Source organism: Capra hircus, chromosome 1, assembly GCF_001704415.2.
Source record: "Capra hircus breed San Clemente chromosome 1, ASM170441v1, whole genome shotgun sequence".
NCBI lineage: Eukaryota > Metazoa > Chordata > Mammalia > Artiodactyla > Bovidae > Capra > Capra hircus.
The window spans coordinates 144,574,233-144,583,004 of NC_030808.1; the positions used below are offsets into that span (position 1 = coordinate 144,574,233).

At 51.6% G+C, this 8,772-nt stretch overlaps 1 pseudogene; it reads left to right on the plus strand.

The window, feature by feature from the left end:
• LOC102173045 lies at positions 813–8,182 on the plus strand (annotated as a pseudogene).

Here is an 8,772-nt window from a genome sequence, read left to right on the forward strand (position 1 = left end):
AAAAAGGAGAACAAAAAAAACATTAGCAGAAGGAATGAAATCATACAGATCCAAGCAGAAATAAATGAAAAATAATAGTAAAGATTAATAAAACTAAAAGCTAGTTCTTTCAGAAGATAAACAAAATTGACAAACCTTTAGCCAGACTCCTCAAGTAAAAAAGAGAGAAGAATCAAATCAACAAAATTTGAAATGAAAAAGAGGTTACAACAGACAATGCAGAAATATAAAGGATTATAAGTGACTATTATGAGCAACTATATGGCAATAAAATGGATAACCTGGAAGAAATGGAAACATTCTCAGAAAAGTTCAATCTTCCAAGACTGAACCAGGAAGAAACAGAAATTATGAACAACCCAATTACAAGCACTGAAATTGAAGCTGTGATCAAACATCTCCCAAAAAACAAAAGCCCAGGACCAGATGGCTTCGCAAGAGAATTTTATCAAACATTTAGAGAAGAGCTAATATCTACCCTTCTAAAACTCTGAAAAAAATTGCAAAGGAAGGAACACTTCCAAACTCATTCTACGAGGCCACCATCACCCTGATACCAAAACCAAAGATAACACAAAAAAAGAAAACTACAGGTTAATATCACTGATGAACATAGATGCAAAATTCCTCAACAAAATTTTAGCAAACAGAATTCAGCAACACTTCAAAAAGCTCATACACCATGATCAAGTTGGGTTTATTCCAGGAATGCAAGGATTCTTCAATATATGCAAATCAATCAATGTGATACACCATATTAACAAATTGAAAGATAAAAACTATATGATAGCTCTTTTTCTTGGCGCCTCAGAGGCTGTCAGCCGCTTCAGAATGAAGCTGAACATCTCTTTCCCGGCCACTGGCTGCCAGAAGCGATTAAAGTGGACGATGAACGAAAACTTCGTACCTTCTATGAGAAGTGAATGGCCACAGAAGTTGCTGCTGACGCTCTGGGTGAAGAATGGAAGGGTTATGTGGTCTGAATCGATGGCGGGAACGATAAGCAGGGTTTCCCCATGAAGCAGGGTGTCTTGACCCATGGCCGAGTTTGCCTGCTACTGAGTAAGGGGCGTTCCTGTTAATGACCAAGGAGGACTGGAGAGAGAAAGCGCAAATCTGTACGGGGTTGCACTGCGGATGCCAATCTAGTGTTCTCAATTTGGTCATCATGAAAAAAGGGGAGAAGGATATTCCTGGACTCACTGATACTACAGTGCCTCGTTGCCTGGGTCCCAAAAGAGCTGGCAGAATGCGCAAACTTTTCAATCTCTCTAAAGATGATGTCCACCAATATGCTGTGCAAAAGCCCCTAAACAAAGACGGTAAGAAACCTAGGACTAAAGCACCCAAGATTCAGCGTCTCGTGACTCCACGAGTTCTGCAACACAAACGCCGGCGTGTTGCTCTCAAGAAACAGCATACTAAGAAAAATAAAGAAGTCTGTTCTATACATCTGTGTCTCTTTTGCTGTCTCACATACAGGGTTATCATTAGCATCTTTCTAAATTCCATATATATGCATTAGTATACTGTATTGGTGTTTTTCTTTCTGGCTTACTTCACTCTGTATAATCAGCTCCAGTTTCATCCACCTCATTAGAACTGATTCAAATGTATTCTTTTTAACGGCTGAGTAATACTCCATTGTGTATATGTACCACAGCTTCCTTATCCATTCACCTGCTGATGGACATCTAGGTTGCTTCCATGTCCTGGCTATTATAAACAGTGCTGCAATGAACATTGGGGTACACGTGTCTCTTTCAATTCTGGTTTCCTCGGTGTGTATACCTGTGGCGGATTCATGTTGATGTATGGCAAAACCAATACAATATTGTAAAGTAATTAACCTCCAATTAAAATAAATAAATTTATATTTTAAAAAAGTCTACAAACAGTAAATGCTGGAGAGGGTGTGAAGAAAAGGGAATGCTCTTGCAGTGTTGATGGGAATGCAAATTGATACAGCCACTATGAGGACGGTATGGAGATTCCTTAAAAAACTAGGAATAAAACCACCATATGACCCAGCAATCCCACTCCTAGGCGTATACCCTGAGGAAACCAAAATTTAAAAAGACACATGTATCCCATTGTTCATTGCAGCACTATTTACAATAGCTAGAACATGGAAGCAACCTAGATGTCCATCAACAGATGAATGGATAAAGAAGCTGTGGTGCATATACACAATGGAATATTACTCAGCCATAAAAAGGAACACATTTGAGTCAGTTCTGAGGTGGATGAACCTAGAACCTATTATACAGAGTAAAGTGAGTCAGAAAGAGAAACATAAATATCGTATTCTAACACATATATACAGAATCCAGAAGAATGGTACCAAAGAACTTATTTACAGGGCGGCAGTGGAGAAGCAAGCCATAGAGAATAGACTTACGGACATGGGGAGAGGGGAGGAGAGGGTGAGATGTATGGAAAGAGTAACATGGAAACTTACATTACCATATGTAAGATAGGTAACCAACAGGAATTTGCTGTGTAGCTCAGGAAACTCAAACATGGGCTCTGTATCAACCTAGAGGGGTGGGATGGGGCAGGAGATGGGAGGGAGGTTCAAAAGAGAGGGGATATATGTATACCTATGGCTGGTTTGTGTTGAAGTTTGACAGAAAACAACAAAATTCTGTAAAGCAATTATCCTTCAATTTAAAAAAAATAGAAAAAAAAAAAAAAAGACGCTTGCTTCTTGGAAGAAAAGCTATGACCAACCTAGACAGCATATTAAAAAGCAGAGACAGTACTTTGCCAACAAAGTCCATCTAGTCAAAGCTATGGTTTTTCCTGCGGTCATGTATGGATGTTAGAATTGGACTATGAAGAAAGCTGAGCACTGAAGAATTGATGCTTTTGAACTGTGGTGTTGGAGAAGACTCTTGAGAGTCCCTTGGACTGCAAGGAGATCCAACCAGTCCATCCTAAAGGAAATCAGTCCTAAATATTCATTGGAAGGGCTGATGCTGAAGCTGAAACTCCCAATACTTTGGCCACTCGATGTGAAGAACTGACTTCTTGGAAAAGACCCTGATGCTGGGAAAGATTGAAGGTAGGAGAAGGGGACGACAGAGGATGAGATGGTTGGATGGCATCACCGATGGATGGAAATGAGTAAGCTCCAGGAGTTGGTGATGGACAGGGAAGCCTGGCGTACTGCAATCCATGGGGTTTGGAGACAAACCTCAGTCAGACACAACTGAGCAACTGAATTGAACTGCCTCCTTCAAAGCCTTTAAATAACTAACTCCTGAAAGCAAAAGCTAGAACATCATCTGGGTGATCCCCGTGGGCATGTTACTCAGTGACAAATGGGGGGTCTTGAACGGCTATAGGATTCTGGGTGTCCCTTAAATATTAACTTCTGTTGTTGCTGTCCAGTCACCAAGTCGAGTCCAACTCTTTGCGACCCCAAGGACTTTAGCATACCAGGCTCCCCTGTCGTTCACTATCTCCTGGAGCTTGCTTGAACTCATGTCCATTGAATCTGTGATGCCATCCAACTATCTCATCCTCTGTCATCCCCTTCTCCTCTTGTCCCCAATCTTTCCCAGCATCAGGGTCTTTCGCATCTGGTGACAAAAATATTGACACTTCGGCTTCAGCAACAGTCCTTCCAATGTAGATTCACAAAGTCAAGTATATCTATTATAATCCCTAGAGCAATCACTAAAAGATAACACAATAAATCTTTACACAAATCACACAATACATGTATTTCAAAAGCTAATAAACTAAATGGAATACTGGAAAAAAGTTCAAATAACCCCAAACAAGGCGGGAAAACAGAAACACATATCCCAGCCAGAGGAGCAGACAGAAAGCAGATAAAGCTGTAGACAGGTCCAAGCACCTCAATGATTGTATTAAATGGAAATATACTAATTATTAGAAGAGAGATAATTAGAAATAATAATTAGAAGAGAGACTGTCACACTGGATAAAGATAGTAAAACCATAAAAACAAGATCCCAGGATGTGCTATCTATAAGAAATCCACTTTTCAAAAATCATTTTGCGTCAACTTTACTTTCATTTAAAAAAATTTGGTTGGGCGGGGTGCTGGGCTGGGCTTTTTGGCTATGGCACTCAGGCTTCTCCAGTTGCCGCGCGCTGCTCCAGACTGTGTGGGCTCAGTAGTTGTAGTTGCTCTAAGGCATATGGGCTCTTAGTTCCCTGACCAGGGATCAAACCTGCGTCCCCTGCACTGAAATGCAGATTCTTAACCACCGGCCTGCCAGGGAAGTCCCAAGAAATCCGTTTTACATACAACACTATATAGAGCTTACATGTTACAAACAACAACAAAAAATCCCCAAAGAAAACAGCAGGTCCAAGTAGTTTAACAGGTGAGTTCTAACCAACTTCCAAGAAACAGGTGATCCAGTAAGGAAACAGAGTGGAGATTCTTCAAACGATCCTTGAGGCCTTGACTCTGGTGCCAAAATCAAGACGCTGGGAGAAGCCTGCTCCACAGCCTCATGAACGCTGCCAGGCTGGCGGAGCAGATAATTTCAGGAGGAACTGCACCACAGGCTGATGGGATTACCCACAAACACCGGATGGTGTAATTACAGAAAATCCGGAAATGCAACTGCCTTGAGGGATTAACATGGAAACGGTGCTCGTGGGTGTAGGCAGGTGGCAGGGCGGGGCAGGCATCCTCAGAGTGAGTGAAGTCTAAGCAGCGTCCTGAAGACGACCCAGAGTGGGGGTGGGGGGGCGGGCGGGGAGGGGCACATCTCAGCATGGGGTCGGGGGTGGTGGTGCCAGGCTCTCCCGAGATGGCCTGTCCTCCACTGACCAGAAGCCCTTGGGCTTCACAGCACAGGAGCAGGAGGACTTGGCTTGTGCTTCAAAAGGCGAGGGATCTGGGGGCAATTATTATCTCCCGGCAATGACCGGCTGGCCCCCTTCGTGTGTCCCCTCGGCCCTGGGCGGCAGTGAACACCCAGCCAGCACCTCACTTGGCTCGCCCACACAGATTCCGCGTCCACAGCGGGCAGAGCTAATGTGATGGGGTGGCCTGGCTGAAGGCAGGAAGAGGAGACAGAGGTGACGATGTGGGTGGGAAGGCAGGCCCTCTCCCAAGTGGTTCCAAAGACCCAGGGCCCTGGTTCGAGAACGTGTCCACTCTCTTGACCACCTGCAGGCCCCAGCGCAGAAGGCTGGCCCCGAGGGCTCCCTGCGGGCCCAGTGTTGAGGGTGCTCTAAGGCTGAGGCCTGGTCCACCGCCTCCTCCCTCCACTATCCTGGCTCAGGCCCTGCTTTCGGGGGCATCTGTGCTCTCCAGTTTGGGGCCTGGTTTGGCCAAGGGAAGACTCAGTGTTTCCCCACAGTCTGGGGAAGAGTGGACAGAAGGAGATTCACCCCACCCTCCCCCGAAGCGGGGCTCTGGTTGGCTGGGGCTGAATCGGGCTGGCAGCGATCACAACCCGGTGATCTCAGCTCCGTGCAGTAGGCCTGGGACTCCCTCCCTCCCTTGTCCCTGCAGCCCAGGCCCAATGGTCCTTGTCAGCCCTCTGGGCGCTGGGCAGTGCCCAGGGGGTGCAGGGGGTGGGGGACATGAAGGCCAAGTTCCATGCCCACCATGTCCCACAGGGCAGGACCTCAGGTGGTCTCCTCCTCCCTGGACACTGGAGGGTCTGGTAGGTGAGGGCTGGTGCTCACCCTCCACCAGCCCTCAAGGCTTCTTGCCCCAAGGAGCCCATGTGTGCACACGTGTGTGTAGGGGGGCACCCACCCTGAGCAGAAGGCCGGGCTGGGCGAGGGGGCGCCCGGGGTCTGCAGGTGGGACTCCCTCCCATGCCGGCACCCGCAAAGCTGCCCCAGGAGAACCCCACAAGAATCCCCGAGACTGCTCTGTCCCGAAGCTCCAAGTGTTTCATGTGGTTCCAGCTCGTCGAGTACATCACCCAGCATTTCAAAGAGCCACCAGGAAGGCAGTTCTCCGTCTCTCCTCTCCCTCCAAGCTGGTTCCAATGTCAGGTCCTCTGCCAGGAGGGTAAGCCCACACCCGCACACACACGCTCACACCAACTTGAAAGGAATGTGTCACCACCGCTCCCTGGAGCCAGCCCAAGCCACAGGGTCGTCCAGTCGCTCACACACAGCTTGGCTGAGCCCCGTGGGGTGGGGACAGGCTGTGGGCACGCACCCCTGCAGCGTGTGGGGCTCACGATCTGGTCTGGCTGCCCCCAGGGCACCCCTGCCTGGCAGCTCCCGGGCTGAGGTCCCCACTCCACAGGCCCAGGTGCCCCCAGTGTGCTGCTGCCAGGGCCCCGCGGGAGCTGCTCCAATAGGGCCTTCCCCAGCCACAACGGCAGCAACCTGTGCAGAGGGACGGAGGTGGTCAGGTCTCACCCCTGACCTCTGCTCCCCTCCCCAAGCTGCGGCCCCCCATCTCCACCACCCCACCCACCCCACTCCCTGCGCCCCTTGGAGGGCGGAGCTGAGCTGCCCTCATCTGGGATCCTGATCAGAGGTGCAAGTCTTGAGACCCCTGGGGACTCACGGGAGGAGAATGTTTAAGCAGGACCAACTGAGGCTGCTCAGTCACTTTGGAGCCCCTGCAAGATCCCCCCAGCATGGGACCCACCATGATGGACGGGTGCAGGGTGCCGGCCAGGGGGGCTGCACCCTTGCTGCTCTGAGGGTCACTCAGCCCAGCACCCCTCAGTGTCACACCAGCCACTCCCGTCCGGGAACCTCCCGGCTCCGTGTGTTTCATACGTTGTTTCTTCACCTGATAAGTCCAGTCAACAAAGAGGTGAGGCTGAGGACACCCTGGTGTTTTGTGTCTAGAGGATGACTGCCCCAGAGGAGCTGTGTCTGTGGGCACAGGTGGAACCTGCCTGGCCGCACCCACGGGGGCCACATCAGCCCAGCCAGCCCCTGTTCAGTTGAGGAACCCAGGGTGCCGGGGCCTGACCGGCTCACCCAGATGCTGAGGGCTGCCTGCATGCAACGGTGAGACCCAGGGCCCCACCCCTGCCAGGAAGGAGGGGAGAAGCCAGAGGGGGACACAGCAGGGCACCCCAAAGCAGGGATGGAGCGGACCGCAGTGTGGAGTCGGTGCCTCAGGAGGGAAGGTGTTGGTGGAGAGGGAGCCTGGGGGTGACGGTGGGCCCAGGTAGATGGCCTTGACGGGACAGAGGCTGGAAGGGCTGCCTCGGAAGTTGGGCTTCACTCCAGGGGAGGGTGGGGGCCCCAAGGCAAGTCCACACCCAGGAACCCTGGCTCATGGGTGGGGAAGGCAGACTGTCCTGTCCTCTACCGGGGCGGAACCAGGGGTCTGAGCCCCCCTCTACAAAAGCTGGTCCAGCGTCCTGCTGTGCTCTGAGGCGCTGGGAAGGCACCCAGGGCCCAGGCATAGCCTCCTGGCCACGTCATCTGTGGTCAGGCCTTGGGATGGGGGGAGCAGTAGCAGGGGAGCCTGGGGTTATGAGGGTGGGTTCCGTCCTCCACCCAGGGCCCCTGACTGACACACACACGAGGGGGTGCAGACACCAGCACGACCTCAGAGCAACCTGACTCTATAAAACCAGACAGGAAGCAGCCATGGCCACACATGGGAGGGAGTGGGGAACGGACCCTGTGAGCTCTTTTCTTCCAGTCACCCGGGCCAGAGCCCACAGAGACGCCCTTCCCAGGACACACCCAGGACAAGGCAGCGAGTAGGCTTCCACGCCCACAGCTCTGCTCACCATCCCTGGAACCAGGCAAATAGGAGAACGAGGGTGGGCACTCACCCCAAACATCCTAACACCTGCGGAAGCCCAGCGCCGTGGGAGAGGGGCACCAAACCAACAGAACTGTTCACAGAGCAACCAAACATCCTGAAACAACCTAACTAAAAGCCCCACCAGGAAAAGCTCAGGATATGTGCACAGGAGGCCCGGGATGCCATCCTCAGGCAGGAGGGAAAGTGTGGTGAGGCGTCTCACGTGGGGGTCTCAACCGTCTGCACAACCGTGAGGTGTGCGCTGCACACCTGCTCTTGCTCGGCAACTGGGGCCTTGGTGCCAGGCAGAGGGTGCCCATGTGAGCATCCCCTGATAAACTCCCTCAGCGCTTGTCTCCCAGGAAGCCTGTGTCTGGTACCCCCTTGACTTCTCCCCAGGCCATGTTTCTGGAGGTGCTGGAGCCCCTGGGCCTTTCGCTCTAAGAGCTGGCAGCTGTGAGGCCTCCTGAGCACCCCCTGAACCCAGGGTAGCATTAGGGACCCACCTCACTATCCTGCCAGAGATCAAAATAATACAAAGCGGGATGGAAGACCCTCAGCAAAGGGCAGAATGAGCGCTGCTGGGAGAGGGGCCAAGCCCCAACCGTACACACGTGGAGCCGGGGAGGAGGGGGCAGAAGGACATCACGGGGCCACACAGGAACAGTGTGGCGGGTCAGCAGCTGGCCTCTGCACCAACACAGCCCGAGACCAGACTCGTGTCAGCAGCCATGCCGAGACCCGCAGCTGTGACGGGTGTGAGATTTGAGGGCAGAACAGTAGCACCGTCTCAGCGCCTGCTGGTCTCCCCTTGCCCAATGAGGTTGGTGAAAACATCCACAGACCCTGACGCGGACACCGGGAATCAGGGGAGACCAGAGGGCAGGAGGAACAGGAAGCCAGTGGAACTCGCCGAAGCTCAGGCGTCTTGGGGAGATGGGGCAGTGGGGGTCCCAGTGCCCGTGCTCCCCAGGGGGCCGCTCCGCTGTTCCCATACAATTACATTACACCACGACAAAGGAAAACACTGTCAG